This window comes from Lepisosteus platostomus, unplaced genomic scaffold (assembly GCF_059453375.1).
Source record: "Lepisosteus platostomus isolate fLepPlt1 unplaced genomic scaffold, fLepPlt1.hap1 Scaffold_63_H1, whole genome shotgun sequence".
NCBI lineage: Eukaryota > Metazoa > Chordata > Actinopteri > Semionotiformes > Lepisosteidae > Lepisosteus > Lepisosteus platostomus.
This window is the reverse complement of record NW_028291678.1, coordinates 200,001-227,852: the sequence shown is the minus strand read 5'-3', so window position 1 is coordinate 227,852 and position 27,852 is coordinate 200,001. Positions and strand designations below refer to the sequence as shown.

At 48.0% G+C, this 27,852-nt stretch overlaps 10 non-coding genes across 10 annotated transcripts; 3 read left to right on the top strand and 7 right to left on the bottom strand.

Moving 5' to 3' along the window:
• Positions 1 to 4,392: 4,392 nt before the first annotated feature.
• trnas-cga (transfer RNA serine (anticodon CGA)) lies at positions 4,393 to 4,474 on the bottom strand. Its single transcript has one exon. It is a non-coding gene; the product is annotated as a tRNA-Ser (tRNA).
• Positions 4,475 to 5,863: 1,389 nt separating this feature from the next.
• Positions 5,864 to 5,945, bottom strand: trnas-uga (transfer RNA serine (anticodon UGA)). The gene has a single exon. It is a non-coding gene; the product is annotated as a tRNA-Ser (tRNA).
• Positions 5,946 to 6,908: 963 nt separating this feature from the next.
• On the bottom strand, positions 6,909 to 6,990 carry trnas-gcu (transfer RNA serine (anticodon GCU)). Its single transcript has one exon. It is a non-coding gene; the product is annotated as a tRNA-Ser (tRNA).
• An 8,836-nt stretch (positions 6,991 to 15,826) lies between these two features.
• Positions 15,827 to 15,943, top strand: LOC148632264 (U5 spliceosomal RNA). The gene has a single exon (XR_015934380.1). It is a non-coding gene; the product is annotated as a U5 spliceosomal RNA (small nuclear RNA).
• Positions 15,944 to 16,334: 391 nt separating this feature from the next.
• On the top strand, positions 16,335 to 16,451 carry LOC148632263 (U5 spliceosomal RNA). Its single transcript, XR_015934389.1, has one exon. It is a non-coding gene; the product is annotated as a U5 spliceosomal RNA (small nuclear RNA).
• A 757-nt stretch (positions 16,452 to 17,208) lies between these two features.
• Positions 17,209 to 17,350, bottom strand: LOC148632262 (U4 spliceosomal RNA). The gene has a single exon (XR_015934402.1). It is a non-coding gene; the product is annotated as a U4 spliceosomal RNA (small nuclear RNA).
• A 233-nt stretch (positions 17,351 to 17,583) lies between these two features.
• LOC148632261 (U5 spliceosomal RNA) lies at positions 17,584 to 17,697 on the bottom strand. The gene has a single exon (XR_015934371.1). It is a non-coding gene; the product is annotated as a U5 spliceosomal RNA (small nuclear RNA).
• A 6,061-nt stretch (positions 17,698 to 23,758) lies between these two features.
• LOC148632260 (5S ribosomal RNA) lies at positions 23,759 to 23,877 on the bottom strand. The gene has a single exon (XR_015934433.1). It is a non-coding gene; the product is annotated as a 5S ribosomal RNA (ribosomal RNA).
• A 1,807-nt stretch (positions 23,878 to 25,684) lies between these two features.
• Positions 25,685 to 25,848, top strand: LOC148632259 (U1 spliceosomal RNA). The gene has a single exon (XR_015934415.1). It is a non-coding gene; the product is annotated as a U1 spliceosomal RNA (small nuclear RNA).
• A 636-nt stretch (positions 25,849 to 26,484) lies between these two features.
• LOC148632258 (5S ribosomal RNA) lies at positions 26,485 to 26,603 on the bottom strand. Its single transcript, XR_015934431.1, has one exon. It is a non-coding gene; the product is annotated as a 5S ribosomal RNA (ribosomal RNA).
• Positions 26,604 to 27,852: the final 1,249 nt, after the last annotated feature.

Here is a 27,852-nt window from a genome sequence, read left to right as displayed (position 1 = left end):
ACGTAAATACTGTTACTGTCACTGCTCGATACTGACGTTAGCCTACTATACCATGTTCAGCCACCGCTAGGAAATGTACGGCTCTAGTACTGGAGCAAACAACAGGAGGGCCAAAGGCGCACGGGCACACATGGAGAGTGACGAGAATGGGACTCGAACCCATGCGTGCAGAGTACAGTGGATTAGCAGTCCATCGCCTTAACCACTCGGCCACCTCATCTAGGAAACTGGGCTGTCCAGACATGGGTTGCCGCGCTCCAGATGATCTTTTTCTTTTTTTTCCCTCGTACTCGAGGGTCATTTTCCTGTTCCACATGCGATTTCAACATTTTCCTTGGGAGATGTCAAGCCAGCAAGCCACTACTGTGGTTCAGTGGCCATTGTGGAGTTCAGTGGCCCTGTTGTACACAGAATGCACATTGAGCTCCTTGGACATGAAAAGTTCCAGATAAAAGCCATTTGTCATCCTTTCTCTTGGTGTCGATGTTGCTATTGTATATAAAGGTGGCAACTTGCTCAGCGAGCAGGCGGAGCACACACCGAATGCAGATGTGTCTGAGTGGTGTGTCCAAGTGGCTGCAAAAAAACAGCACTCCCGGGGCGCCGTGGCTTAGTTGGTTAAAGCGCCTGTCTAGTAAACAAGAAATCCTGGGTCCGAATCCCAGCGGTGCCTTTTTTTGTGCTGTGTTCTCGAACAGAACTGGTCATTATGGACAACCGCATACGCCTAGACTTAATTAAATGCAAGTATTCATTTCCTGTCTTGAACGACTTGTTTTTCTTAAAATGGATGCAACTTGCAAAACATGAAATACAAACCTCGCTAATCAGCGCTCGCGGCTGGCAAAAAAAAAAGAAGTCAGCAATGTTTTTTTCTTTAACCTTAAGCCTGCTAATGGAGAAGAACCTAGTCGCCATATCACATACATCCGTTTCAACGATAAGAAGGTAACAACTATCCTCACTCGAGAGTAAATCTCACGTTGAGGGCATATTTTTTTCCACTTTACCATGAGTCGGGCTCAGCTACACAGAGGCGAGAGCAGAGCAATGAGGTCACGGGGACAGGGGAGTCACACGCTGGCAGTTTGAACACACGGAAGATCACTGAGGGATCCACAGTATGTGGACCCTCCGTGCGCCATCATTCCACACTCCAGACTCTGAATCCTGCCATCCGAGTTAAGATCTCGGCGGAACCTGAGGCGCAGTTCTTTCTTAAAACGTAATCTGGTGAGCATTTCTAGAATCGTACTTGTATAGATGCAGCCTTTAATGTGTTGCTAGGTTAAAATTTATGACTTCTTGTATTTCAGTAGGCAACTGCCCTCTTGATTTCGGATTTAATTTCTTTATTACAGGGGCGCTTTTATGATGACAGAGTCATGTTCAGGTACTTTGCTTGATGGAGGAAGCTCATTTCGGACTCTGTGATCTGCTCACCTGGAAAGGTCTGCTGTACTACTACAAGAGAGAAGTAGAGTCTGGAGGAAGGGACAATTTTATGATGCTTTGGAAGGTAATGTTTTTTTTTTCTTTGAAATCGAAAATGAATCAGAATATCAGTGCAAAAGACAAACTCTTGGTTTGGTTTAAAGAGATATGGTTTTAAAACAGACAAAATGTAGAAAACAGGTGTTTCTCACTTTTGGAAAAGAATGGACCGGGGGTAATATTTTACTAGTTGCAGTGCTAAGCTCACTGAGTTACAGTCCTGCACTGTCACACCAGGGCCAGTGGTGCAATGGATAATGTATCTGACTATGGATTAGGAGTTTGGAGGTTCGACTCCTGCCTGGCGCTGGTTGTTTTTAAACACATCAGCCTACTCCCTAAGTAGCCTGTGCTACTTACTGCATTGTAATCGTACCCAGTAAGAGATTTCCTTCATGTAAATGAACTGCACCTGACAGCTTTAGAAAAACACCTGGGCTCAGTACGGTGCAGAGAGCTCAAGTTGTGTATAATGTAATAATTTAAGTAGAATAGATTCTAATAATATAATGATCCAGTGTGTTGCACTACTTCACTGCTTCACTGCTCTATGCCGTCTGGAAATAAATCCTCAGACTACTTACTGTCCTGGGCATGTACCAATAAATTACAGGAGCACATCTATATATCACTGCGTTGAAGCAGGAGACACAATCACTGCAAACACATCCTAAATACAGTGTTCCAGCACCTTTGACCTCATCCAGAACGTATAATTTCTTGAAAGGAATTGCTGTCCGAATGCACATCTGAATCCCAATCAGAATCTCTAGTAAAATACGATCATTTGTGAAACAGGTAAATGTCTCAGGGGCCCATTCCTCATTCTCAAGACACATGTATGCAGTACGTACACCATGCATTGAGCAATAGGGATTAAAGACACCACAGGTAAGGTTAGAAGACATTCTGACTATATTCTAAAATATTGGACTCATATTCTTATGATGGCAGACATGATGCTGTGTTTAAAACCGGGGTTAATGGACATTATATGACTGTCAATTCTGTTTTGTTTTGGAGACTCTTGGCTGCCTATGTGGTACAGTGCAGCGTGAAGAAAACATTTTCCAAAACTGTGTCAGCTCAAAAGTTGTAAGAAAACCTTTCCAGCTGCTTTAACTCTCTTCATTTTTGTCATTTAATTGTCTGTCGGCACTATGTGGTAGCGTTGCATGACAACCCATCTCACCACGGAAAGGAACCTAACAGCTTTTGTAAGAGAGGAGAAAAGGACCTGGCCTGTACGGAGATCGAACCCACGACCTTGGCGTTATTAGCACCACGCTCTAACCAACTGAGCTAACCAGCCTCACGACAGCCATCCTCTCTGTGCTGCAAAAAATCGAACTCAGGGAATTTCTTTTGCCCTCCTTTGAATAGAAAGCCGTGTAATTCAGTGTACAGGCTTTCTCGTGCAGTTTCATGGTTCTTGTAACCCAAATCCTACACTGGCCTGAAGTGCCCCCCATTTCACAGAATTTTTCAGCTGATTTAAAATGTACCTAAAGGAGAAGCATTATTGAAGACGATCAATTACCAAGAGCTTTTGTCAAAGGTTTTGGTGGTCATTTTTAATGACCACAGAGCGATGTGACCTCGGTTTTACATCTCATCCAAAAGACAGCGCCCTTTTACAACACAGCGTCTCCGTCACTATGCTGGGGCATTGGGACCCGCACAGACCTCAGGGTGAGCGCCCCACCGCCGGCACCATTAACACCGCTTCCAGCTGGAAGCTTTGTTTTTCCCTGTAGCTCACCCTCATCCGGGTACTGACCTGCCTCACACCTGCTTAGCTTCAGTGGGTTTTCAGTTGCGAGTTGCAAGGGGATGCAAGTGATGGAGCAGCTAGCTGCAAAAGCCACTGCATTGGCGGGGAATCAAAGCCGAGCCTCCCGCGTGGCAGGCGAGAATTCTACCACTGAACCACCAATGCTCAGAACCCGGGCCTTCAAAAAAGACGCTTTTTTGGTGCTCTGTGCAAAAAGCGTCGACATCTGCTTCCAGCTGTAAAATGCCATTCGCGGACGCTGAAGAACTTATTTGCAAGGGAGCGGGTACAAGCAATTTGGCATTTTAAAACCACCAGGAACACCGAACAGGCGCGCTTCTTTGCTTGCGCCGAAACACAACGACAGGAGGTGGACAACGTAGTCGGCAGGATTCGAACCTCTTTCTGTCTATTATATACTAAATGTTCTCTTGTCTGTCTCTTGTTTGTATAGAACTGAATGTCCCTGACAATGTACTGTTAGTTTTAATTGAAGAACGGCATTTGTGTTCAAATATATCAGACAAGTTTACGTAACTGCTCATGCGACACTCAGTTGTAATTAGTCAAGAAATAAAGTCGAACAACAGCTGCGGGTTTGATTCTGAACGTATCAGATTGCAGCACCTTTTACTTCCATTGACAAATGATAGAGATTCGAAGAGAGATCCTTCAGACCAGCAAGCAAACCCACGGCTATTTCGGTTTTCTATCTAGGCAACGTTGGTGTCTGCAATAGCATACATGAAAGCGTGATGCAATTTCTGTGGCTAAATTTGTTGCACGTCATGCACAGTAAGAGTGTTTCTAACACCAAATAAAAAGTCAACAATTAGCGATCACGCCTTCTCCTCGGTTAACCCACTGAAACCCTTGCTGTTAACAGTTCTTTAATGCATGCTTTACGAGCACCTACATATTGTGTCGGTTCTTTCAGTTTTATTCATTAGGTTTTCAAAGGCATAAGTAGAACACCAGAGGTGCGAACGCAAGATGTGTGGTTATCTGAAGAACTCATTTCCATGGCAGCGGGGCCAAGCTATTTAGTGTTTTCATAGTACCAGGGAAGGAGAAGCGGCACTTCACCTTTGCCGCGCAGGCACAAGGAGACGTGCGGCAGACGCCGTAGTCGGCAAGATTTGAACCTGCATGGGGAGTCCCCAACGGATTTCGAGTCCATCGCCTTAACCACTCGGCCACGACTACAGCGAGTTCACCATCGCCGCATTCCTCCTTTAATCTAACACGGAGTGCGACGTGGCTGCGGAAACCTTTTCAAAGTCGCTCTCCGTTAAAAAAAAATAATACCTTTGACAAAATACGTGCCGGCAGACAGACACGCCTCAGAGGGTTTAAGGCTGGCTTCATTTCGGAATGATAAAGTCTCCCCGTCCGGACATGAAAATGCCACTTTGTTACACACAAAAAAAGAATCAACAACAGAGAAATGCCCACAAGCATTTGAAAAGCCGCACCACGTCGCACTTGAAATAGCTCTTACATTAGTGGTAGACGCAGGAATCGCATTTTTATTTACGCTCTTACCAACGCGATGGAAAGCAAAACAAAGCAAAGCAGAGCAAAACAAAACGAACAAACGAAAACCCTGCACATAACGCCGTTACGTGCCCAAGTGGTATTGTACGTCATCCTAGCACTGCACCCCGGGTCGTACGGTACATGGGAACGAGCACACGCCACGAATCGTCTCGAATCACTCCCTACAGCTGTAAGGCGCCTTGAAGCGTGCACCCCCAACATTCTTCTTTGCGCATCTGTGAAAGGTAAACTCTTGAACAGACTCTGAACCAGCTCTAAGGAAACTAATCCGATTAGACGTAACTTTGACTCATCTTTTTACGCTCAGTGCTGGATTGCTCAAACTCCAGCTAGGGTTAGGGTTAGCATTACCACGCTACTTAGACACTTTGTTTACGCTCAGTGCTGGATTTTGGGAACTTCAGGACGAGTGGGAATTTTCTCCTATCTGTCCATTCTGTTTTGTTTTGGAGACTCTTGGCTGCCTATGTTGTACAGTGCAGCGTGAAGGAAACATTTTCCAAAACTGTGTCAGCTCAAGAGTTGTAAGAAAACCTCTCCAGCTGCTACAACTCTCTTCATTTTTGTCATTTAATGTGACACTCGATGTATAACTGGAGCCTCACATATGCAAATGGTGCGGCTCCAGTTCGACACCCAGTTCGACACCACTTTACAGTATATGACAAAAGCATGGCAAACTGTGCCGGACCAGCAGATAACTTCCGCTTATTTTGACCATATTAAACATTGGAAATCTTCCCACTTGCATTTGTGACACTTGATTTTGGCTCCACCTAAGAAACTCTTAAATCTTCTAACACTTTTCTCTTCTCCCGCAACACACTTGTCTGTCGGCACTATGTGGAAGCGTTGCATGACAACCCATCTCACCACGGAAAGGAACCTAACAGCTTTGGTAAGAGAGTAGAATTACCTGAAGAACTGCTTTCCATGGAAGCAGGACCAAGCGATGTAGCATTTTTATAGTACCAGGAAAGGAGAAGCGGCACTTCGCCTTTGCCACACAGGCACAAGGCGACGTGCAGCAGACGCTGTAGTCAGCAGGATTCGAACCTGAGCGGGGAGTCCTCAATGGATTTCAAGTCCATCGCCTTAACTACTCGGCCACAACTACAGTGAGCTCGCCGCCGCCGCATTCCTCCTCCGGAGTGCGAGGTGTCTGCGGAAACCTTTTTAAAGTCGCTCTCCGTTAAAAAAAAAATACCTTTCACAAGATACATGCCGGCAGACAGACACGCCTCAGAGGGTTTAAGGCTGGCTTCACGTTCAAATGATAAAGTCTCACCGTCCGTATGTCAAAATGCAACTTTGGCAGACAGAAAAAAAACATCAACAAACCACAAATGTGGACAAGGATTTTACAAGCTGCACCACACTGCACTTTCAAAAGCATTTACATTCGTGTTAGACGCAGGAATTGTCCTTGTTTTGCGCGCTTACGAACGCCATACAAATAAAACAGGTCTACGGGTCTGAAACCTGCTCCACGGAAAACAGTTCTGTTGCGCTTTTGATCAAAGGGAGATTCTCTGTTCTTACTTTTTCATGACATAACACCCAAAGGGGCTTCTTTGGAGCTGGATTCCAACCAGCATCCTAAAGTTTCTTGGTCGTATCCTTTACAGTCCTCTGTTCGGTCGACATGGAACAGAAGGGGGCAGCTTTCCTCACACATACAGTGCAGTTCTGCATCAGACCTCTAACTCGTTTCCTTAGCTTGGATTTAAGCCACGAAGCAGGCTTCTACTGTATAAACGTCTAGAGGAATCACAAACTATTTGAGAGGCCATCATCCCAGGGGGAACTGACAAAGTCTATCCCTAAACACCTAGCGCAGTCTCTCGAGAGACTGTCAAAAATCGCTTTCTCCGTTTGTGCTGCAAGTAAGTGAAAATGCGGTCTCAACCCAGAGCCACTTGGCAGCAGCGGCACGTAAATACTGTTACTGCCACTGCTCGATACCGACGTTAGCCTACTATACCATGTTCAGCCACCGCTAGAAAATGTACAGCTCTAGTACTGGAGCAAACAGAAGGAGGGCCAACATCTAACAGGCACACGTGTCAGACATAGAGAGCGCCGAGGATGGGATTCGAACCCATGCGTGCAGAGCACAATGGATTAGCAGTCCATCGCCTTAACCACTCGGCCACCTCGTCAATGAAACTGGGCTGTCCAGACACGGGTTGGCACGCTCCAGATGATCTTTTTCTTTTTTTTCCCTCGTACTCGAGGGTCCTTTTCCTGTTCCACATGCGATTTCAACATTTTCCTTGGGAGATGTCAAGCCAGCAAGCCACTGCTGTGGTTCAGTGGCCAGTGTGGAGTTCAGTGGCCCTGTTGTACACAGAAAGCACATTGAGCTCCTTGGACATGAAAAGTTCCAGATAAAAGCCATTTGTCATCCTTTCTCTTGGTGTCGATGTTGCTATTGTATGTAAAGGTGGCAACTTGCTCAGCGAGCAGGCGGAGCACACACCGAATGCAGATGTGTCTGAGTGGTGTGTCCAAGTGGCTGCAAAAAAACAGTACTCCCGGGGCGCCGTGGCTTAGTTGGTTAAAGCGCCTGTCTAGTAAACAAGAAATCCTGGGTCCGAATCCCAGCGGTGCCTTTTTTTGTGCTGTGTTCTCGAACAGAACTGGTCATTATGGACAACCGCATACGCCTAGACTTAATTAAATGCAAGTATTCATTTCCTGTCTTGAACGACTTGTTTTTCTTAAAATGGATGCAACTTGCAAAACATGAAATACAAACCTCGCTAATCAGCGCTCGCGGCTGGCAAAAAAAAAAGAAGTCAGCAATGTTTTTTTTCTTTAACCTTAACCCTGCTAATGGAGAAGAGTTAAACGACCGAGTCTATGCAGCTTAAACGGTGCTCACGTCGGGTTCTTAGCTGAAAGGGTGATAAATCCCGCTCACCCCAGTCCTTAATCTTTTAAAAGGATACAAAATTGAACCTAGTCGCCACATCACATACATCCTGTTCAACGATAAAAAGGTGACATCTATCCTCGATCCAGAGTAAATCCCACGTTGAGGGCATATTTTTTTCCACTTTACCATGAGTCGGGCTCGGCTGCACAGAGGCGAGAGCAGAGCAATGAGGTCACGGGGACAGGAGAGCCACACGCTGGCGGTTTAAACACGCGGAAGAAAACTGAGGGATCCACAGTATGTGGACCCTCCGTGCGCCATCAGTCCGCACTCCGGACTCTGAATCCTGCCATCCGAGTTAAGATCTCGGCGGAACCTGAGGCGCAGTTCTTTCTTAAAACGTAATCTGGTGAGCATTTCTAGAATCGTACTTGTATAGATGCAGCCTTTAATGTGTTGCTAGGTTAAAATTGATGACTTCTTGAACTTCAGTAGGCAACTGCCCTCTTGATTTTGGATTTAATTTCTTTATTACAGGGGCGCTTTTATGAAGACCGAGTCATGTTCAGGTACTTTGCTTGATGGAGGAAGCATATTTCGGACTCTGTGATCTGCTCACCTGGAAAGGTCTGCTGTACTACTACAAGAGAGAAGTAGAGTCTGGAAGAATGGACAATTTTATGATGCTTTGGAAGATAATGTTTTTTTTTTCTTTGAAATTGAAATGAATCAGAATATCAGTGCAAAAGACAAACTCTTGGTTTGGTTTAAAGAGATATGGTTTTAAAACAGACAAAATGTAGAAAACAGGTGTTTCTCACTTTTGGAAGAGAATGGACCGGGGGTAATATTTTACAAGTTATATAATAGTAAAATATTATATAATAGGGGTAATAGTCGCGAGGGGCTTCAGCTTTTTCGTGCTTAATATGGTGCGCTGTGGCCACGGCAGATATGGGATCTATAAAAGCCGAAAATTCTCCGATCATTGCCTGACACAGCTCCTCAAAGCTATTACAGACCTCAGGTCCTTGTCTAGACATCCACTCGTGGACCGCTCGGCTGGTAGTTTTCCTTACTAACATAGCCTTTTCCTGTTCGGACGCTTCGGGCATAAACTGCAAAGTATATCTCAGCTCATCAATGTAGGTCTCCACATTATTCCCTGACACTGTCGGGTCAAACCTTTCTACATCTTTGGCTAACTGCCTCAGGGAGTGGAGGTTAATTTTTACAGTTTCTCCGTGGGCAGGGAGACGGCCGTGATCAGGAGCAGGGGGTCTATGCCTGAATTGAATCGCCCTTGCGTCTCGCGCAGGACTCGGCGATCTCCCCCATGCCGATCCGACCACAGACCCTGGCCGGGAGAAACCTCCTGGGTGAGCGCTCCGGGTTGCTAGGTGGGCTGGCATGTAAGTGGGATCTAGCCTGTTTTGCTTCCAGTACGGCAGCATCTAACTCCTTTTGCCTTTCCTGGCTGAGCTCATTTAAACTCTCAATTTCTTTTTCTTTTTCTTTCAAGCTCGCTTCTAGGTCTCTCCTAGCTACCTCAGCCGCAGTTTCTCTAGCAGACAGGTCATCTAATTTACCTAAAACTTCCCTGAGTCTGTCTTCACTTTCCTCACTTTTCACTCTCTTTTCTCTGATTATATCCAACAACTCAACTCGCTCCGCCTTATATCTTTCTAGCTTTCCCTGAAGCGTTTGAAACTTTGTCAGCTCGGACAAAGACAGTTCCAGCTGTTTAGCTAGATTTAAGGCGAAACTAGATAGGACCTGAACTGCGTTCACAGACCCTCCTGTGTTAAGCTGGTTCGCTACCTTAGCTACTAAATCTACTTGCAGCTTCTCAATATCATCAAAGTTCAACTTTTCGATACCGCTCCAGTAACCAGGATTGTCGTCGCTAGAAATAGTACTTATAAGCGACTCCACTTCAGACATTTTAGCAGCCATTGTCATTACGTCAGAGAAACTTTAAGAGTATTACTTTTTTTCCTTTTACCAAAATACAGTATGGAATCTAAACACCCGAGCAGATGGATTTCCAATCAGCACACGTTACACTAAACGCTAGAAAACAGGGGGATTTCTTTACGCAGTTATCAGCACACCCGGTATTCGCGTATAAAAGCCACGGTGCTGTGCTGAACTTGAACTCACAGCAACATCAGTTATTCTGTGCGATTGAGTCTCATTTCATTCTAAACTCGCCCACCCAGGGACGCCATTAAATGTAGTGGTTTGATGGGTTTACTGAGACACTTATTAATTGTAGCAGTAATCACGAGGTTGTTCGTTGGGGCTTTTAGAAAATCAATCGCCAGAACAACTAACAACGCACACACACGGGTTCAATACACGAGATACATTTATTAATATAAATTGTGCACCAAACATATACTAGTCTGCCTGGATACGAGCGGCAGACCTTACTGTGAGGGTTATCAATATACAAGATATATAATCTCGAAGAGATGCAAACACAAAGAGATACACAACAGAGAATATATGTCAATATATATCGTTCGGTTACCAAATCGCTAATCAGTGTTATTACCCATTGTTACTCTAAACTCGGAAGTAAATACATTACTCATGAATTAAATTGATAACAACTTGTGTTGAGGTACAATTGAATTCTCGAGACGCAATGTAGAACATGGGGTTAACTTATCCACTGTGTATGGATTTGGAATTTCCCGGCACGAACACCAAACCAGCTGACAAGCTCTGTTGCAGCCTCTGTTCCAGCGGTTGTCCAATGGGCGTTGTGTCGGCGTCCTCTGGCTACCAGCCAACCAGTCAAGGTGCAGCTCGGAGTAGGACGGGCGGAGGAATCTGACTGCGGCGCGCAGGGCAGTCGTTGCTCCGAGGGGATCTACCAGCAGTCCGGCTGGCTAGTAGAAAGTCTCTATGCACAGAGTGTGACCGCGAGTCCTCACAAGTCACTCTTTTGCCTGGGAAGAAACTGGTTCGTTCCCGGTCCAGCGCTGCTTCTGAATAAGCTATTCAGGTTGTCGACGAGGGTCCAACTGTAGGCTGCCGTTGATCAAACGGAGCATTCACGTTAGTAGAATTCTGAGTACGTACGGGATGCTTGGCCTCGCGCTTAGAACAAAGTCCAAGTCCCTATGCAGACAACAGCAGTTGTCACGTGATTGTCTCTGAGGATGCGCGAAAATGGCCAAGGAGAGCCCCGATCTGAGCTTGCGCTCCCTTTTTGACCAAGACACAGATGTGTGCTGATTGGTTGAGAGTTTGGCGGGCATTGGAGACCCACGTGGTATTACCACGCCCTGCCAGTCCCTGATTGGTTGGTCAAGGTGAGATATAAGTCACTTACTCTTGACACTTAAGAATGCAGTCCAGATGTCCATTCAGCACTCCCTAGACAGATAGGCGCCAATGGATGACCATTGATCATGATAGCCAGGCTTAGCTAAGTGCATCTCTGTCTGGGAGCTGTTCCCTATCAAAAGAAAACAACTTAAATCAGTCTGCATGAATACTTTCTCTGTGGCTGCACCACAGAGATGGGGGGTGAGATGGGGCTTCATTTAGGACAGCATACCAACGCTTAATTCTGTCTTATTAACAAGCATTGCCGCTACACTTGTATCCCAACTTTTGCAACTCGCAACTGAAAACCCACTGAAGCTAAGCAGGTGTGAGCCAGGTCAGTACCAGGATGAGGGTGAGCTACAGGGAAAAACAAAGCTTCCAGCTGGAAGTGGTGTTAATGGGCGCTCACTCTGAGGTCTGTACGGGTCCCAATGTCCCAATATAGTGATGGAGAAGCTGTGTTGGAAAAAGGGCGCTGTCTTTTGGATGAGATGTAAAACCGAGGTCATAGTGCTCTGTGGTCATTAAAAATGACCACCAAAACCTTTGACAAAAGCTCTTGGTAATTGATGGTCTTCAATAATGCTTCTCCTTTAGGTACATTTTAAATCAGATGAAAAATGCTGTGAAATGGGGGGGCACTTCAGGCCAGTGTAGGATTTGGGTTACAAGAACTATGAAACTGCACGAGAAAGCCCGTACACTGAATTACACGGCTTTCTATTCAAAGGACAAAAGAAATTCCCTGAGCTTGATTTTTTGCAGCACAGAGAGGACCACTGTTGTGAGGTCGGTTAGCTCAGTTGGTTAGATGGTGGTGCTAGTAACGCCAAGGTTGCGGGTTTGAGCCGCGTACGGGCCAGGTCCTTTTCTCCTCTCTTACCAAAGCTGTTAGGTTCCTTTCCGTGGTGAGATGGGTTGTCATGCTACGCTGCCACATAGCGCCGACAGACAAGAGTGTTGCGGGAGAAGAGAAATGTGTTTGAAGATTTAAGAGTGTCTTAGGTGCAGCCAAAATCAAGTGTCACAAATGCAAGTGGTTGGATTTCCATTGTTTAATATGGTAAAAATAAGCTGAAGTAATCTGCCGGTCCGGCACAGTCTGCCATGCTTTTGTCATTTACTGTAAAGTGGTATTGAACTGGGTGTCGAACTGGAGCCTCACCATTTGCATATGTGAGGCTCCAGTTATACATCGAGTGTCTCATTAAATGACAAAAATGAAGAGAGTTAAAGCAGCTGGAGAGGTTTTCTTACAACTTTTGAGCTGACACAGTTTTGGAAAATGTTTCCTTCACGCTGCACTGTACAACATAGGCAGCCAAGAGTCTCCAAAACAAAACAGAATTGACAGATAGGAGAAAATTCCCACTCGTCCTGAAGTTCCCAAAATCAAGCACTGAGCGTAAACAAAGTGTCTAAGTAGCGTGGGAATGCTAACCCTAACCCTAGCGTAAAAAGATGAGTCAAAGTAACGTCTAATCGGATTAGTTTCCTTAGAGCTGGTTCAGAGTTTGCTGAAGAGTTTACCCAGTGGGCACTGATTCGTCGAATATACGTATATTAACGGCGAAAATACGGCTATACGTATATATACGTCGCCTCGACGTATAATCAAAGTCGAATTGCAACCGTAAAATCGACGACATTAATAAACGCATATATAACGTCGAAAACACATCTAACACAGTGCCTGAGGCTTTTTACTGTATGTATCGTGTGTGCCGCAACTAGGAGTATACGGCACTCTGCACAGTGTACGAAGTAAATTATTTTCGCAGTAATTAATTTACACGTGTATAATAAATATAGTAAATATAATAAATTAATTACTGCGAAAATTACTTCGTACACTGTGCAGAGTGCCGTATACTCCTAGGTAAGTTAGGTACATCTTTTTGCCCAAAACTGAAGGGGCGACATTCCTCCCTCCCCCCGTGATGCCAGGCCTGTCCCCATCCTATTCCATAATGTCATTATACTGTATATAATACCATACAACAGTGACCGATCCTTACTAACTGCATGCGTTAAAATTGCACATCAGCTCATAGCAGGGGGCACATAGCCGCGATGTATTATCAATGTTAAATTTCAACCATAATATCGACAACATTAATAAACGCATACATTGAGAAAATATCGAACCCAGCATATTTTCCGGTTATATACCACAATGCATTGCTAGTATTCGTTGGTCACCATTTTGGACACGTTTTTCAAACGTAGAAGTATATCCGCAAATATCTCAGCAATCCTCTTTTGACGAGTAAGTATGAACAATAATAATACTATCTGAATACATACAGATCTTTCTTAATATTATTTTGATTAAAATAGTAAGTGAATAAGCAAAAAATGGCACATAAAAATAGTGGAGCTTTTTAAACGTCTGTACTTACTGCGCCCCATAAGAAATCGTTTGTCCCCATTCAAAAGAGGTTGTGCGATGTCCTGCAGCGTTCGCAAAGCAAACCTTTGACAGTTTGAAAAGAGGAATTTATTCTGCTTCCTGTGCGTGCAGTAGTTACAAAGTTGAACGTCTTTACACGATCTGCTGCAGTTTTCAGTGGGCGGGCGTTGTCAAATGGCTTGGAAAAACGCACTGTGTTTCGGCTCGGCAAACATCGTGAGCAGTGTCCTGCATGTTTTCTGTGTATAGCTGTCTTTTAACGCATACAGAATTCATTCGAAATGGGGAATGGTGTGAATGGGGAAGATGACACTAAATCGTTCTGCCGTTTCTCTATTCTTATTCTATGTTGTACTTTCAAACTTTGGGTACTCTTTAATTAGGACAGACTTTATTGCTCAACTTCTATGATGCAAGCCAAATTTTATACATTTATTTCAGCTTTGAGCTTAGTAAACCGTTCATTTTTTAGATTATACTAAAGAAGATATTAATCATCATTAATTTGGGAAGTAATATTATATAATTTTCTCCTAGCTGCGGTGCTGAAGTCCCGCCCTAAATCAGCAGAAAAAAATAAAGGAGCACGCAATGTGTTACTTGAAGAATGCATATGCAAGGCAGGGGGCCAGGAGATCTGGACACTGAAAATACTAGGTTTTTGGTTCTAACTGTTAGGACAATTACACAGGGTTTGCAAATAGTGGACAAAAATCGTCTTAACTTCCATTGTAATATTTTTTTTCTTGGAAATATAGAAGTTGTACATTTTAAAATGTATATTTGAATCAAAATGTGGTTTTGAGTTAGTGTGTTAATGTAATTAGTTTGTGTTTGCCGTTACTATACTGTATATTGCCATATTACCAGAATTTGTAGCTGAAGTTTAAGACTAGTTGTGTTTTTTATGATTATTGCCCATATGTTGATTGTTGATTGATTGTATACAATGTATAATTTGAAATACATATTTTTCAGGTGTGAATGTGTATTTTCAGAATAAATTTCTAAACCAAATCATTGGGTTGATTTACTAGTTTCTACACCTGTAAAACCTAACTTTGATGTATAATAGACCTCTACCCATATACGTATAATAGACCTCTAAAGTTATCCGTATAATAGACCTCTAACCATATACATATAATAGACCTCTAAAGTTATCCGTATAATAGACCTCCAACCATATACGTATAATAGACCTCTAAAGTTATCCGTATAATAGACCTCCAACCATATACGTAGAATAGTCCTCTAAAGTTATCCGGAACTCCTACCATATATGTATAATAGTCCTCTAAATTTATCCGTATAATAGAACTCCAACCATTTACGTATAATGAACATCTAATCATAGACGTATAATTGACGTATAACAATAGACGTATATTAGAATTTCATTCTAGACGAATTGCAGACCACATTTAGACGTCTAAGGTATGCGTTTAATAGACGTATATTATACATCTTTTGCCCACTGGGTTACGTCTCAACAGAAACGCTCTTTAGCTCTTTCAGTGTTATGCAGAGAACAGCGTCTGTCGAGATCACTTTTGAGTCAGCGCGAAACGCCGTGTGCTGTCAGTTTGATTTCATATTGCTCGTAGCGGCGCCCGGCTTTTGTCTGTCAAACGTTAGGTTGCGCTTCTTCATGCTGCATCGTCGGCATGAGTGGAGCTTTTTAAACGTCTGTACTTACTGCGCCCCATAAGAAATCGTTTGTCCCCGTTCAAAAGAGATTTTGCGATGTCCTGCAGCGTTCGCAAAGCAAACCTTTGACAGTTTGAAAAGAGGAATTTATTCTGCTTCCTGTGCGTGCAGTAGTTACAAAGTTGAACGTCTTTACACGATCTGCTGCAGTTTTCAGTGGGCGGGCTTTGTCAGATGGCTTGGAAAAACGCACTGTGTTTCGGCTCGGGAAACATCATGAGCAGTGTCCTGCATGTTTTCTGTGTATAGCTGTCTTTTGACGCATACAGAATTCATTCGAAATCATTGATTTCTCCAATTATAAAGGGTCCCTTAAAGGATGAGTCAAAGTAACGTCTAATCGGATTAGTTTCCTTAGAGCTGGTTCAGAGTTTGCTCAAGAGTTTACCTTTCACAGATGTGCAAAGAAGAATGTTGGGGGTGCACGCTTCAAGGTGCCTTACAGTGCGTTGTTTCCGACACAGTGTGGCCGGGTGTTTTCCGAGTTATCGCACGGATTGGGCACGCCCACAAGCCGAGAGCCGCAGGCGATGAGCCCGGGGCTGAACGGGCCCCACTGGCTAGTTTGTAAGGCCAGGTGCATTGCCAACCACGACCGGCAGCGCAGAGGCTTTGAAGGCGGTCTGGGCTCCTGCAGCTGTGCAGCCACGCACTCTGGTTTCTCTTCATCTCGTACAAATCTTTCGCCTTTTATTAAAGATTTCCGTGGAGAGGAGCATGAATAAGTTCCATGCAATTTTTGTGCTTCCCTGCCTTCGGGTGGGGCGCAGCCTGGCTGGTCAAAGAGAGAAAACAAAAACGTTCGCAATCACTCTTGTTATGGCAATTGTGGCCGTCTGCTCCGCGAGTCCTCGGTCTCCGGCTGTCTGATTGGCGCTCTTTTCTTTGGGGGGCGGGAAGTGTCCGGCCGCAGGGGATCTTGGGACCTCGCTTTGCATAGCGGCTTCCCAGAGTGCGTCGTTTCCGGCACAGTGTGGCTGGGTGTTTTCCGAGTTATTGCATGGATTGGGCACGGCCGCAAGCTGAGAGCCGCAGGCGATGAGCCCGGAGCTGAACGGGCCCCACTGGCTCGTTTGTAAGGCCAGGTGCATTGCAAACCACGACCGGCAGCGCAGAGGCTTTGAAGGCGGACTGGGCTCCTGCAGCTGTGCAGCCACGCACTCTGGTTTCTCTTCATTTCGTACAAATCTTTCGCCTTTTAGTAAAGATTCCCGCGGAGAGAAGCATGAATGAGTTCCATGCAATATTTGTGCTTCTCTGCTTTCGGGTGGGGCGCAGTTGGGCTGGTCAAAGAGAGAAAACAAAAACGCTCGCAATCGGTCTTGTTATGGCGATTGTGGCCGTCTGCTCCGCGAGTCCTCGGTCTCCGGCCGTCTGATTGGCGCTCTTTTCTTTGGGGGGCGGGAAGTGTCCGGCCGCAGGGGATGTTGGGACCTCGCTTTGCATAGCGGCTTCCCAGAGTGCGTCGTTTCCGGCACAGTGTGGCCGGGTGTTTTCCGAGTTATCGCACGGATTGGGCACACTCGCAAGCCGTGAGCCGCAGGCGATGAGCCCCGAGCTGAACGGGCCCCACTGGCTCGTTTGTAAGATCTGCGGCAGGTCGTGTAAAGACGTTCAACTTTGTAACTACTGCACGCACAGGAAGCAGAATAAATTCCTCTTTCAAACTGTCAAAGGTTTGCTTTGCGAACGCTGCAGGACATCGCACAATCTGTTTTGAACGGGGACAAACGATTTCTTATGAGGCGCAGTAAGTACAGACGTTTAAAAAGCTCCACTCATGCCGACGATGCAGCATGAAGAAGGGCAACCTAACGTTTGACAGACAAAAGCCGGGCGCCGCTACGAGCAATATGAAATCAAACTGACAGCACACGGCGTTTCGCGCTGACTCAAAAGTGATCTCGACAGACGCTGTTCTCTGCATAACGCTGAAAGAGCTAAAGAGTGTTTCTGTTGAGACGTAACAAGCTTGTTTCTTTCTACCATGATGTTACCATGACAAAATCTGTCTTTAAACACCTTGCTCAGTCTCTGACGAGACTGTCAAGAATTGCTTTCGCCGATTGTATTGCAAACCGGCGGAAGCGGGGTATTGGGAAAAGTTTTCAACTAGCAATAATCGCGCATCGGCTAAACCTCACAGGCTACGATACTGCCACTGCGCAAAGCTGACGGTTGCCAGGCAACCGCGTGGATCCTATGGAAATCGTTATCAATCGTCTCATGGCATGTCGTTGCTGTAACGCTTCATATTTGCGGCCGGACACTTCCCGCCCCCCAAAGAAAAGAGCACCAATCAGACAGGCGGAGACCGAGGACTCGCAGAGCAGACGGCCACAGTCGCAGTAATAAGAGTGATTGTGAGCGGTTTTGTTTTCTCTCTTTGACCAGCCCAGCTGCGCCCCACCCGAAGGCAGGAAAGCACAAAAATTGTATGGAACTCATTCATGCTCCTCTTCATGGAAATCTTTAGTAAAAGGCAAAAGATTTGTACGAGATGAAGAGAAACCAGAGTGCGTGGCTGGACAGCTGCAGGAGCCCAGGCTGCCTTCAAGGCCTCTGCCCTGCCGGTCGTGGTTGGCAATGCACCTGGCCTTACAAACGAGCCAGTGGGGCCCGTTCAGCTCCGGGCTCATCGCCTGCGGCTCTCGGCTTACCTGGCAGGGGAGATACCTTGATCAGCCTGTAGTTGGAGTAGTTGGATTGTTTTCTTGTTTTGTGGAAGCAGTGTTTGTTTTGCAGTTTGAGATGGCAACCTTTGGATCCCGCAAGAATGCTGTACGTTTTGAGCTTTTGGATGACCTGTTCATGGATCGTATGCAGTTCAGCAGAAAAGTGTTACAGAAGGAACTTGGCTTTGAACCTCGGCACTTGGATTTCATCTTTGCTCTCCCAGGTCAGAAAGCATTTGAGGTTGTATTTGGTACCTATCCTCTGTTTGAACAATGCGTGGATGTGTTTGAGGCAAAAAGAGGGAAAGTTCCTGCACTTGAGAAGATCAACTTGCAGCCTCTGACACAGAGAGAGAGGAAAACGGTGCATGTTGTTATGTTCTCGGAACTGGCAAAGACGGAGGACATTCACACCTGGCTTAACCAGTACTGCACCGTCCACCATGGAACTGAGGTTAGAGATGTTGACGGTATAAAAACAGGAGCAAGGAAATTCGAGGTTCGCTTACTACCGGACAATGTAAATGGAGGCTTAAGGCACCTGCCCTCTACAATCCGGCTGGGCGCCTGCAATGGCTATGTTTTTTATGTGGGACAACCAAAGGTGTGTCGGCGCTGTGGTGCTGTGGGACACCTGGCATCTTCCTGCACTGTGAAATGCTGCAAGTCCTGTGGCAAACAGGGACATTTAGCCTCTGACTGTTCAATGCTGCCAAAGTGCAATTTATGTGGCTCGGAAGGACACGTTTTTAAGAACTGCCCTCACGCCTACGCCAATAAACTCAAAATGAGAAAGGATGAGGCAGTGCTTGTTTCAGCCAAACCGGCCCGAAAAGCCAAAGCAAACAACAAGTCAAACAAAGAACCCTTGTTGGACAAAGAGTCTCAGCCTCCAGCCAGGATCAGTCCTGCTGTGGCTCCGGGGCCGGTGGAAGAGAAATCCACTACGCTCCCACAACCGCAGACTGCACCAGACAAGCACGAGGGTTTGAAAACCCCCGAGAACAGCGAGGACCCCTCCCCCACTCCTGCTCCTCAGAACGAGGGCCAGTGTGGGGCCCCCCGGTGGAGCGGGTCCAGCGACGATACCCAGGATTCAGCGGAGCTGCTTTTCTCAGACTCTGCAAGTGCTACAGATGCCCTCCTCTCCTCCATCCAGTCCATCACGGAGGATCTGCAACAGCTGGTGGGTGAGGGGGAAGAGGAGACTGGTGCATCGGCTGCACCCCTTTCCCCTCAGTGCTCCCAGGAGCTGGACTTGAGGAAAAGGAAAAATGACTCTGTTTTCTCCCCGAGCGAGGAGGAAGGAGAGAATGGCGATGGGGACAGCTGGAACCCCTCCACCCCTCCCTCTACCCCCTTCCTTGAAATGGACTCCGTGAATGCTTTTACTGCTGCCACCCTGATGAAGGCTCATTCAGAGGATGGCTGGCAGGAAATTGGTAAGAAGAAAAAGAAAAAGAAGAAGGTAACAGGTGAGACCGAAGAGAAATGTGTTTTGTAAAGACTGGTTCCACTTTCTTATGTAATATGGCTCTAAACATAATTTCTCTTAACACCAGAGGTATCAATGACGGAGTTAAATGTCAGTGTGTCTTTGATTACCTCCAGCAGAGAGAGGGAGATGTGTTGATGTTGCAGGAGTGTGCTTTAGCCTATCAAGAGAGGTATAAAAGCTTTGAAGATAGGTGGGATAAAGGGCCTTCTGTTTGGTCAGGGGACAATAACAACAGAGCCTCTGGCGTGGCCATTCTTTTCAAAGGATGGGCTTTCAAATTGAAAAGTATTCAGAGGGTCATAGATGGCAGGTTGCTGTGTGTGGATGTGGAATGGGGGACCGTTAACCTGCGGCTAATCAATGTGTATTGTCCTACTGACGTGGGAGGAAGGGTGGAGCTACTCAAGGCACTCTCTCCCCTATTGTTAAGTAGCACAGACGTGATAGTGGGAGGGGATTTTAATTGTATCTTAGAGCACACAGACAGGCAGTCTAGCTCTCCGATAAAATTGGATTCCAGCTCACTGGCCCTGCAAAACTTAGTTCAAGACTTTAAACTCTCAGACACATATAGATGTATATATCCCACAACAGCAGGATATGCATGGTCAGGGAGGAATAGCAGCTCCAGAATTGACTATTGCTTTGTCTCAGAGAGAGTGAAAGTTGTTGGGGTCACTCTTCAGCCTGTCTTCTTCTCAGATCATCAGGCTTTAGGGTGTAGAGTGGAACTCCAGGGCGGGACTGTCTTTGGCCCAGGCCTCTGGAAACTCAACACAAAGCTGCTAGAGAACGAGGGGGTAGTATCCCGCTACAAGGAGAAACTATCACAGTGGCTGTCCTTGCAGTGTCTGTACGGGTCAGTAGGAGAGTGGTGGGAGGAGGTGAAGATGAGGACAAAGACCTTTTTCATGGCTGAGGGAAGGAAGGCTGCTGCCAGACGGAGAGGAGTGCTAGCCAGGAAACAGAGGCAGCTGCAGCGTCTCTACACGATGCTGCACAGTGGCTTCGATGTGCTCGAGGATATCACCCTTTTAAAAAAGGACATCCGGAGCATAGCCGAAGAAAGTAGTCGAGGAGTGCTGTTAAGAGGCAGAGTGCAGTTCTTGGAAGAAAATGAGAAGTGTACTCGCTTCTTTTTCAGGAAAGTGGTAGCCTCCAAGTCTGTCATGGAAAGTGTAGTTGATGAGGAGGGACGAGAGAGAACAGAGCCGAGTGCTATCCTCTCCTGCACCAAGGCCTTCTACTCAAGACTGTACAGCTCTACAGAGGTAAAGGATGAAGAAATTCATTTTTTTACCTCAAAGCTAGAAAACGTTTTGAGTGAAGAAGATAGGGAAGTACTTGAGAGGGATTTGACAGTAGAAGAGCTGAGACAGGCTATGGAGAGCTTACAGAAGGGGAAAACTCCAGGTGCTGACGGGCTCCCTAAAGAATTTTATTGCACCTTTTGGGATCTGCTTCAGGATCCGCTACTGGTCCTATTCGAGGAAAGATATAAGACAGAATTGCTGCCTGACTCCTTAAGAGAAGGCACTATCTCTCTCTTGTTTAAGAAAGGAGCAAAAAATGACATAAAGAACTGGAGACCCCTCAGCCTGTTAGGCGTGGACACTAAGATCCTGTCCAAAGCCCTTTTCCTGCACCTACAAAATGTAGTGGCCTCACTGGTAGGGAAAGAACAGACTTGTGGGATAGCAGGACGCCTGATGAGCGACAACCTGGCCTTGTTGAGGGATGTCTGTCTGTACTCTGAGGATCGCTCCCTCCCTCTTTGCATTTTAGGTGTAGACCTAGAAAAGGCCTTTGACCGCCTAAACCGGCAGTACTTAACATCGGGACTTGAGCACATGAAGTTTGGCCCCATCATGAGAAAGTGGATTAACCTGCTGTACACAGGTAGCAACAGCAGAGTCATGGTTAATGGCAATAGATCACGCCCCTTTGAAGTCTGTTCAGGGGTGAGGCAGGGCTGCCCATTATCCCCCTTGTTATGCGTTTTGGCTATGGAGCCCTTAGCCTGTGCCTTGCGCCAGGATCAGGCCATTAATGGGATACCAGTGCCTGGAAGTGGGGGAGGAGAGGTAAAGACATCTCTATACATGGATGACGTCACCCTGCTCCTCTCTGACAATGCCTCAATTAGCAGAGCTCTGCAGTGCTGTGATCGTTTCTCTTTGGCTTCCTCCGCAAAAATTAACAAATCTAAGAGTGAGATTTTTTATCAGAACTGGAGGGAGCCAAAAGAAGGACATGATCTCAGGCTGCAAGAGAAGAGAATTAAGGTCCTGGGGGTGTATTTTGGAGAAGAGATGGGAACAGTAAATTGGCAGAACAAATTGCCAATCTTAAACAAAAAACTGATGCAATGGAAGGACCGAGACCTCACCATGACAGGGAAGGTGCTGGTCATCAAAGCCGAGCTCTTGCCTGTCTTGAATTTTCTGGCTTCTACCTTCCCAATCCCACACCGTGTTGCGGCGGTGATGAGGAGATTGATGTTTCAATTTCTATGGGGTGGGAAGCAGGAAAGACTCAGAAGGGAAATAATGTACAGGCCGCTACCCTCAGGGGGGAAGTCTGTCCCAGATATTGCTACGAAGCTGCTGTGCATTTTCCTGGCCTCTGTGCTGAGAGGCTTTGCAACAGCACCTGCAGCGCGTACCTGGACTTATTTTTCCAGGCTCTGGGTAGGTAGGGAGGTGTTCAGAGTGTGGGGTGTCAGACCCAAGCTGGACGTCCCACTCTCTGACACATGCCCTGCAATTTATGGGACAGTTAAAAGTTTTCTAAGATCTCACCCAATTGGCCATATTCCCCTCCGAGATGTCAGCGTCCAAAAACTGGAAGATTTCGTTGCACCCCAGAACAATAGGCAGACCCATGTGGGCATTTTAACATCAGCCCAAACAAGGAAGGTGTGGAAACACACATCCTCTAAGTTTCTGTGCAACATTCACAGAGATTTAGCCTGGAGTGTCGTCCACCAGTGCTTACCGGTACGAACTTTCTTGTACCGTAGGGGCCTCACCCCCAGCACTCGCTGCGTTAGGGTGGGCTGCGGCGAGGAGGAGACTGTATCCCATCTCCTGTGGTCCTGCTTTTTTGCTTAGGCCTTCTGGGCACAGTTTGAAGATTGGTTGCTGGCTCTCTCGCCCCAATTTACCCTGACCGCTGCTTTCGTCATATACGGCATCTCTCCTGTCAAACTTCCTCCTGACGTGTTTGACAGGATCTGGGCCGTGGTGAACAGTGGGAAAGTTGCCCTGTGGAGAGTGAGGAACATGGGGCTGTTCAAAGGCATCAAGATCCCAGTCAAGGCAGCAGGTAGCCTGGCCCTGTTCATCACCCGAGAGAACTATTACCTCAGAGATCTGTGGAGAGAAGGGAGGGAGGAAGCAGAAAATCTGTGGGAAATAGAGAGCATAGGTCAATATCTCAAGAAACTGTGAAAAACATTATCAAGTTTAAGTAAAGAATGTGATTTGCACCAGAAAAAAAGAAAATTGTTGCTATGTAACTGTTACCGTGTCAAAATGTAATGAGATGTGATCATATATACTGTTTTAAGTATGTATATTAATGTAAAGCTTTCTGATTTGTGATGTCCTGTATTTTTTTGTGAAAAGAAAATAAAGTTCTTAAAAATCGAAATCGGTTCACCCAGGGCGAGGCTCGGCCATTGCACTCCGGCTGTGCTGACCCCTGCGAATTCCCCAAATGTGGGAATCATAATTTCTGGTAGTGGGGGACTGCGTTCGCTTTCTCCCCTGATGTGCTTGGTCCAAAATCAGATACGGGAGGGTTAGGACACCACGAGCTGCGTGGCTGCGGAAGGATCCCGGTTCGAAAGGAGTCGACGCCGCTGCTGGTTCTCGCTGGCTTTTAGTTAGGGGTCCGGAGAAGCATCTCAAGCTAGTTCCACTACTCCTTCCGGACGTTCATTCCCTTTTCAAAGTCAGTCGTTTTGCTGTAGTCTGCGTTCTTTAGGCTGATTATCGAGGTTAGCCTTTATTTGGTCATGGGGGGCCTCGGTACTGTATGCTGAGTCTAAAGACAGTTTCACCCGTTTTCTGATTGCTCGGTTCTGTACCAGTGCAGACATGTCAAACAGTGAATGGCTGTACCTCTATTGTATCCGTGCTCAATGAATGAAATCGGTAACAAATGAATATATGTCTAGTTATACGAAAAACGAGTGGTTTATCGACTCATCTTCATTTGCAGATTTAGAGGCAGCTTCGATATTCGTTTTACAGACGGGTTTTTTTTTTGAATATGGGTCACACACATGCCACAGCAACAAAACATCTCTAGAGATGAGGCTATAGATCACCTTTCCATCCTGCAGGTTTTCCTCCCAAAGCCTACGGCACCAACGGCGACCCCTGCTGGCCGGGAGAGCAAAAGCTTACAGCACCTGGTATTCCCAGGCAGTCTCCCATCCAAGTACTAACCAGGCCCGACGCTGCTTAGCTTCCAAGATCAGACGAGATCGGGCGTGTTCAGGGTGGTGTGGCCGTAAGCGAAAGCCTCAGCGCCTGACTCGCTACTTGAAGCTGTGTGTGGCGGGGGTTCCGTGCTCCCCGAGCGGGACTGAAGGATCGTTCGTGTGCCACTCTTTGGAAAGGAGCTGCTTTCCAAATCGCATTGCGTACCTGGATGTTGGCGAATGCGCTCCCTTGTGTTGGCTCGTCCCGCACTGGAGGAGGACAAACAATCTGCACGGAGGAGCACCAGGCAAGTCTTCACCAGACAAAAACCTCCAGTGCACAGCACTCTGGAAACATTTCGGGGCTTTCGCGTGTTTATTTCAGCACGTAAAGCGCACCGGTCCAACACGTCGGCCGGGCGCGCGGCGCCTCCGCCCTCTTGTGGCCTTGCGGCGTCAGAGCAAGAGGCTCCTTCTCGCTGCCCTTCCGCTGTGTTGCAGGGCCCCGAGAGGGAACCCGGAGCGCGCACTTTGTGGGGGGCGGGGGACCGCGTTCGCGCTCTGCCCCCGGTCTCTTGCGCGAGTACTAAATCTCACGGACAGGGGGGCCTCGTCATTGATTGTTACAGGTGAGACGGGGATTAGGAGGAGACCCCGACTGATGGGTAAAGGGGAGCACTAACACCAGAGGGACACCCCTGGCGTCTCTTTTTGAGAGACGCCCTGGGGTTTCCTAATGGCCAAGGAGGGTCGGGACCTCGGTTTGACGCCTCCCCCGAAGGACGGCGCCTGTTTGTGCAGCAGAGTGTCGCCATCAGGAGGCTGGGGCGTAAGAGAGCCACACAGCCCGCAGGGTGAGCGCTCCCTACTGGTCCCAGTCACACCTCTTGCAGGAGCAGCAGCAACCGGAGCTTTTCCGGGGTGGAATCTCCCATCCGGGTGCCGGCCAGGCTCACACCTGCTGGGCTGCCCCGGGGGTGAGCCCAGTCGAGAGTCGCAGGGCCAGATCTAGTCACTGGGGAGAAACGATACAAGTGAAGGATTGCTCGGCTCTCGGCACTTGAAAAGACCGACAAATGTCTCGTTCCCGCCGGAGCTGAATGTACCCGCATGTGTGGTGTCGTCTTCTTCCCCCGCCCCGCTGTGTTTGCTGTATTGTCTCTGAAGCCGGCCCCCCCGAGACGAGACGGGCTGTTCCTGTGCCCCAATTAACACTTTACAGGTGCCATTCCCCGGCATTGTGGCCATTGTCGGTGCTCACACGCGATAAGATAAGGCGGAGGAGAGCGGGGCATGCCCAGCGGCAGACATTCAAGGAGGGGGCAGTGCGAGGTGAGGTGAGGTGCGACACGCCGGAGCCCCGACGCAGCTAATGCGGAGCACTTGTTGGACTGGCATCGAAAGGACGTGTGCGCACGGAGCGAGCCTTCCCTGCGGCGGAGCGCGGGAACTTTCTCCCCCCCTCCCGCTGCAGGAGTTGTGTGCACTGCAGCGGTGCCGAGAGAAAAGCACAGAAGGCAGCAGGCTCTGGAGAGCAGGTAAGAGACGGAGCCTTGTGGGCAGGCGAGCAGGCCCGTTTTTTGGAAATTGCTGAAAAGGTTTGTTCGGTGTGTGGCAGGCGCACGTCGCGAGCTTGCGTGGCGATCTGCCGGTCTGGAGTTATGCAAATGAGGCCGAATTGCATCCCGGGACATGCTGCGAATGCGCAACGGCGACTGCAGATGTGTAGGAAACGGCGCGCTCGTTTTCTCGTTTTGCCCACACTTTTGAGTGTTAGTGTGGCGTGTGAGTGTGTGAAAGAGTGGGCCCAGCAGGAGGCGGTGGCGTGCGGGGCGAGGAGGTGGCCTAGGCTGCGCGATTTGTGCTGTGGGTGCGGGCCGCTTGCAGGGGCCTGTTTAACTCATACTTACCTGGCAGGGGAGATACCTTGATCAAGAAGGAGGTTCACCCAGGGCGAGGCTCGGCCATTGCACTCCGGCTGTGTTGACCCCTGCGAATTCCCCAAATGTGGGAATCTCGACTGCATAATTTCTAGAAGTGGGGGACTGCGTTCGCGCTCTCCCCTGATGTGCTTGGTCCAAAATCAGATACGGGAGGGTTAGGACACCACGAGCTGCGTGGCTGCGGAAGGATCCCGGTTCGACAGGAGTGGACGCCGCTGCTGGTTCTCGCTGGCTTTTAGTTAGGGGTCCGGAGAAGCATCTCAAGCTAGTTCCACTACTCCTTCCGGACGTTCATTCCCTTTTCAAAGTCAGTCGTTTTGCTGTAGTCTGCGTTCTTTAGGCTGATTATCGAGGTTAGCCTTTATTTGGTCATGGGGGGCCTCGGTACTGTATGCTGAGTCTAAAGACAGTTTCACCCGTTTTCTGATTGCTCGGTTCTGTACCAGTGCAGACATGTCAAACAGTGAATGGCTGTACCTCTACTGTATCCGTGCTCAATGAATGAAATCGGTAACAAATGAATATATGTCTAGTTATACGAAAAACGAGTGGTTTATCGACTCATCTTCATTTGCAGATTTAGAGGCAGCTTCGATATTCGTTTTACAGACGGGTTTTTTTTTTTGAATATGGGTCACACACATGCCACAGCAACAAAACATCTCTAGAGATGAGGCTATAGATCACCTTTCCATCCTGCAGGTTTTCCTCCCAAAGCCTACGGCACCAACGGCGACCCCTGCTGGCCGGGAGAGCAAAAGCTTACAGCACCTGGTATTCCCAGGCAGTCTCCCATCCAAGTACTAACCAGGCCCAACGCTGCTTAGCTTCCGAGATCAGACGAGATCGGGCGTGTTCAGGGTGGTGTGGCCATAAGCGAAAGCCCCGGCGCCTGACTCGCTACTTGAAGCTGTGTGTGGCGGGGGTTCCGTGCCCCCCGAGCGGGACTGAAGGATCGTTCGTGTGCAACTCTTTGGAAAGGAGCTGCTTTCCAAATCGCATTGCGTGCCTGGATGTTGGCGAATGCGCTCCCTTGTGTTGGCTCGTCCCGCACTGGAGGAGGACAAACAATCTGCACGGAGGAGCACCAGGCAAGTCTTCACCAGACAAAAACCTCCAGTGCACAGCACTCTGGAAACATTTCGGGGCTTTCGCGTGTTTATTTCAGCACGTAAAGCGCACCGGTCCAACACGTCGGCCGGGCGCGCGGCGCCTCCGCCCTCTTGTGGCCTTGCGGCGTCAGAGCAAGAGGCTCCTTCTCGCTGCCCTTCCGCTGTGTTGCAGGGCCCCGAGAGGGAACCCGGAGCGCGCACTTTGTGGGGGGCGGGGGACCGCGTTCGCGCTCTGCCCCCGGTCTCTTGCGCGAGTACTAAATCTCACGGACAGGGGGGCCTCGTCATTGATTGTTACAGGTGAGACGGGGATTAGGAGGAGACCCCGACTGATGGGTAAAGGGGAGCACTAACACCAGAGGGACACCCCCGGCGTCTCTTTTTGAGAGACGCCCTGGGGTTTCCTAATGGCCAAGGAGGGTCGGGACCTCGGTTTGACCTCTGTTTGTGCAGCAGAGTGTCGCCATCAGGAGGCTGGGGCGTAAGAGAGCCACACAGCCCGCAGGGTGAGCGCTCCCTACTGGACCCAGTCACACCTCTTGCAGGAGCAGCAGCAACCGGAGCTTTTCCGGGGTGGAATCTCCCATCCGGGTGCCGGCCAGGCTCACACCTGCTGGGCTGCCCCGGGGGTGAGCCCGGTCGAGAGTCGCAGGGCCAGATCTAGTCACCGGGGAGAAACGATACAAGTGAAGGATTGCTCGGCTCTCGGCACTTGAAAAGACCGACAAATGTCTCGTTCCCGCCGGAGCTGAATGTACCCGCATGTGTGGTGTCGTCTTCTTCCCCCGCCCCGCTGTGTTTGCTGTATTGTCTCTGAAGCCGGCCCCCCCGAGACGAGACGGGCTGTTCCTGTGCCCCAATTAACACTTTACAGGTGCCATTCCCCGGCATTGTGGCCATTGTCGGTGCTCACACGCGATAAGATAAGGCGGAGGAGAGCGGGGCATGCCCAGCGGCAGACATTCAAGGAGGGGGCAGGGCGAGGTGAGGTGAGGTGCGACACGCCGGAGCCCCG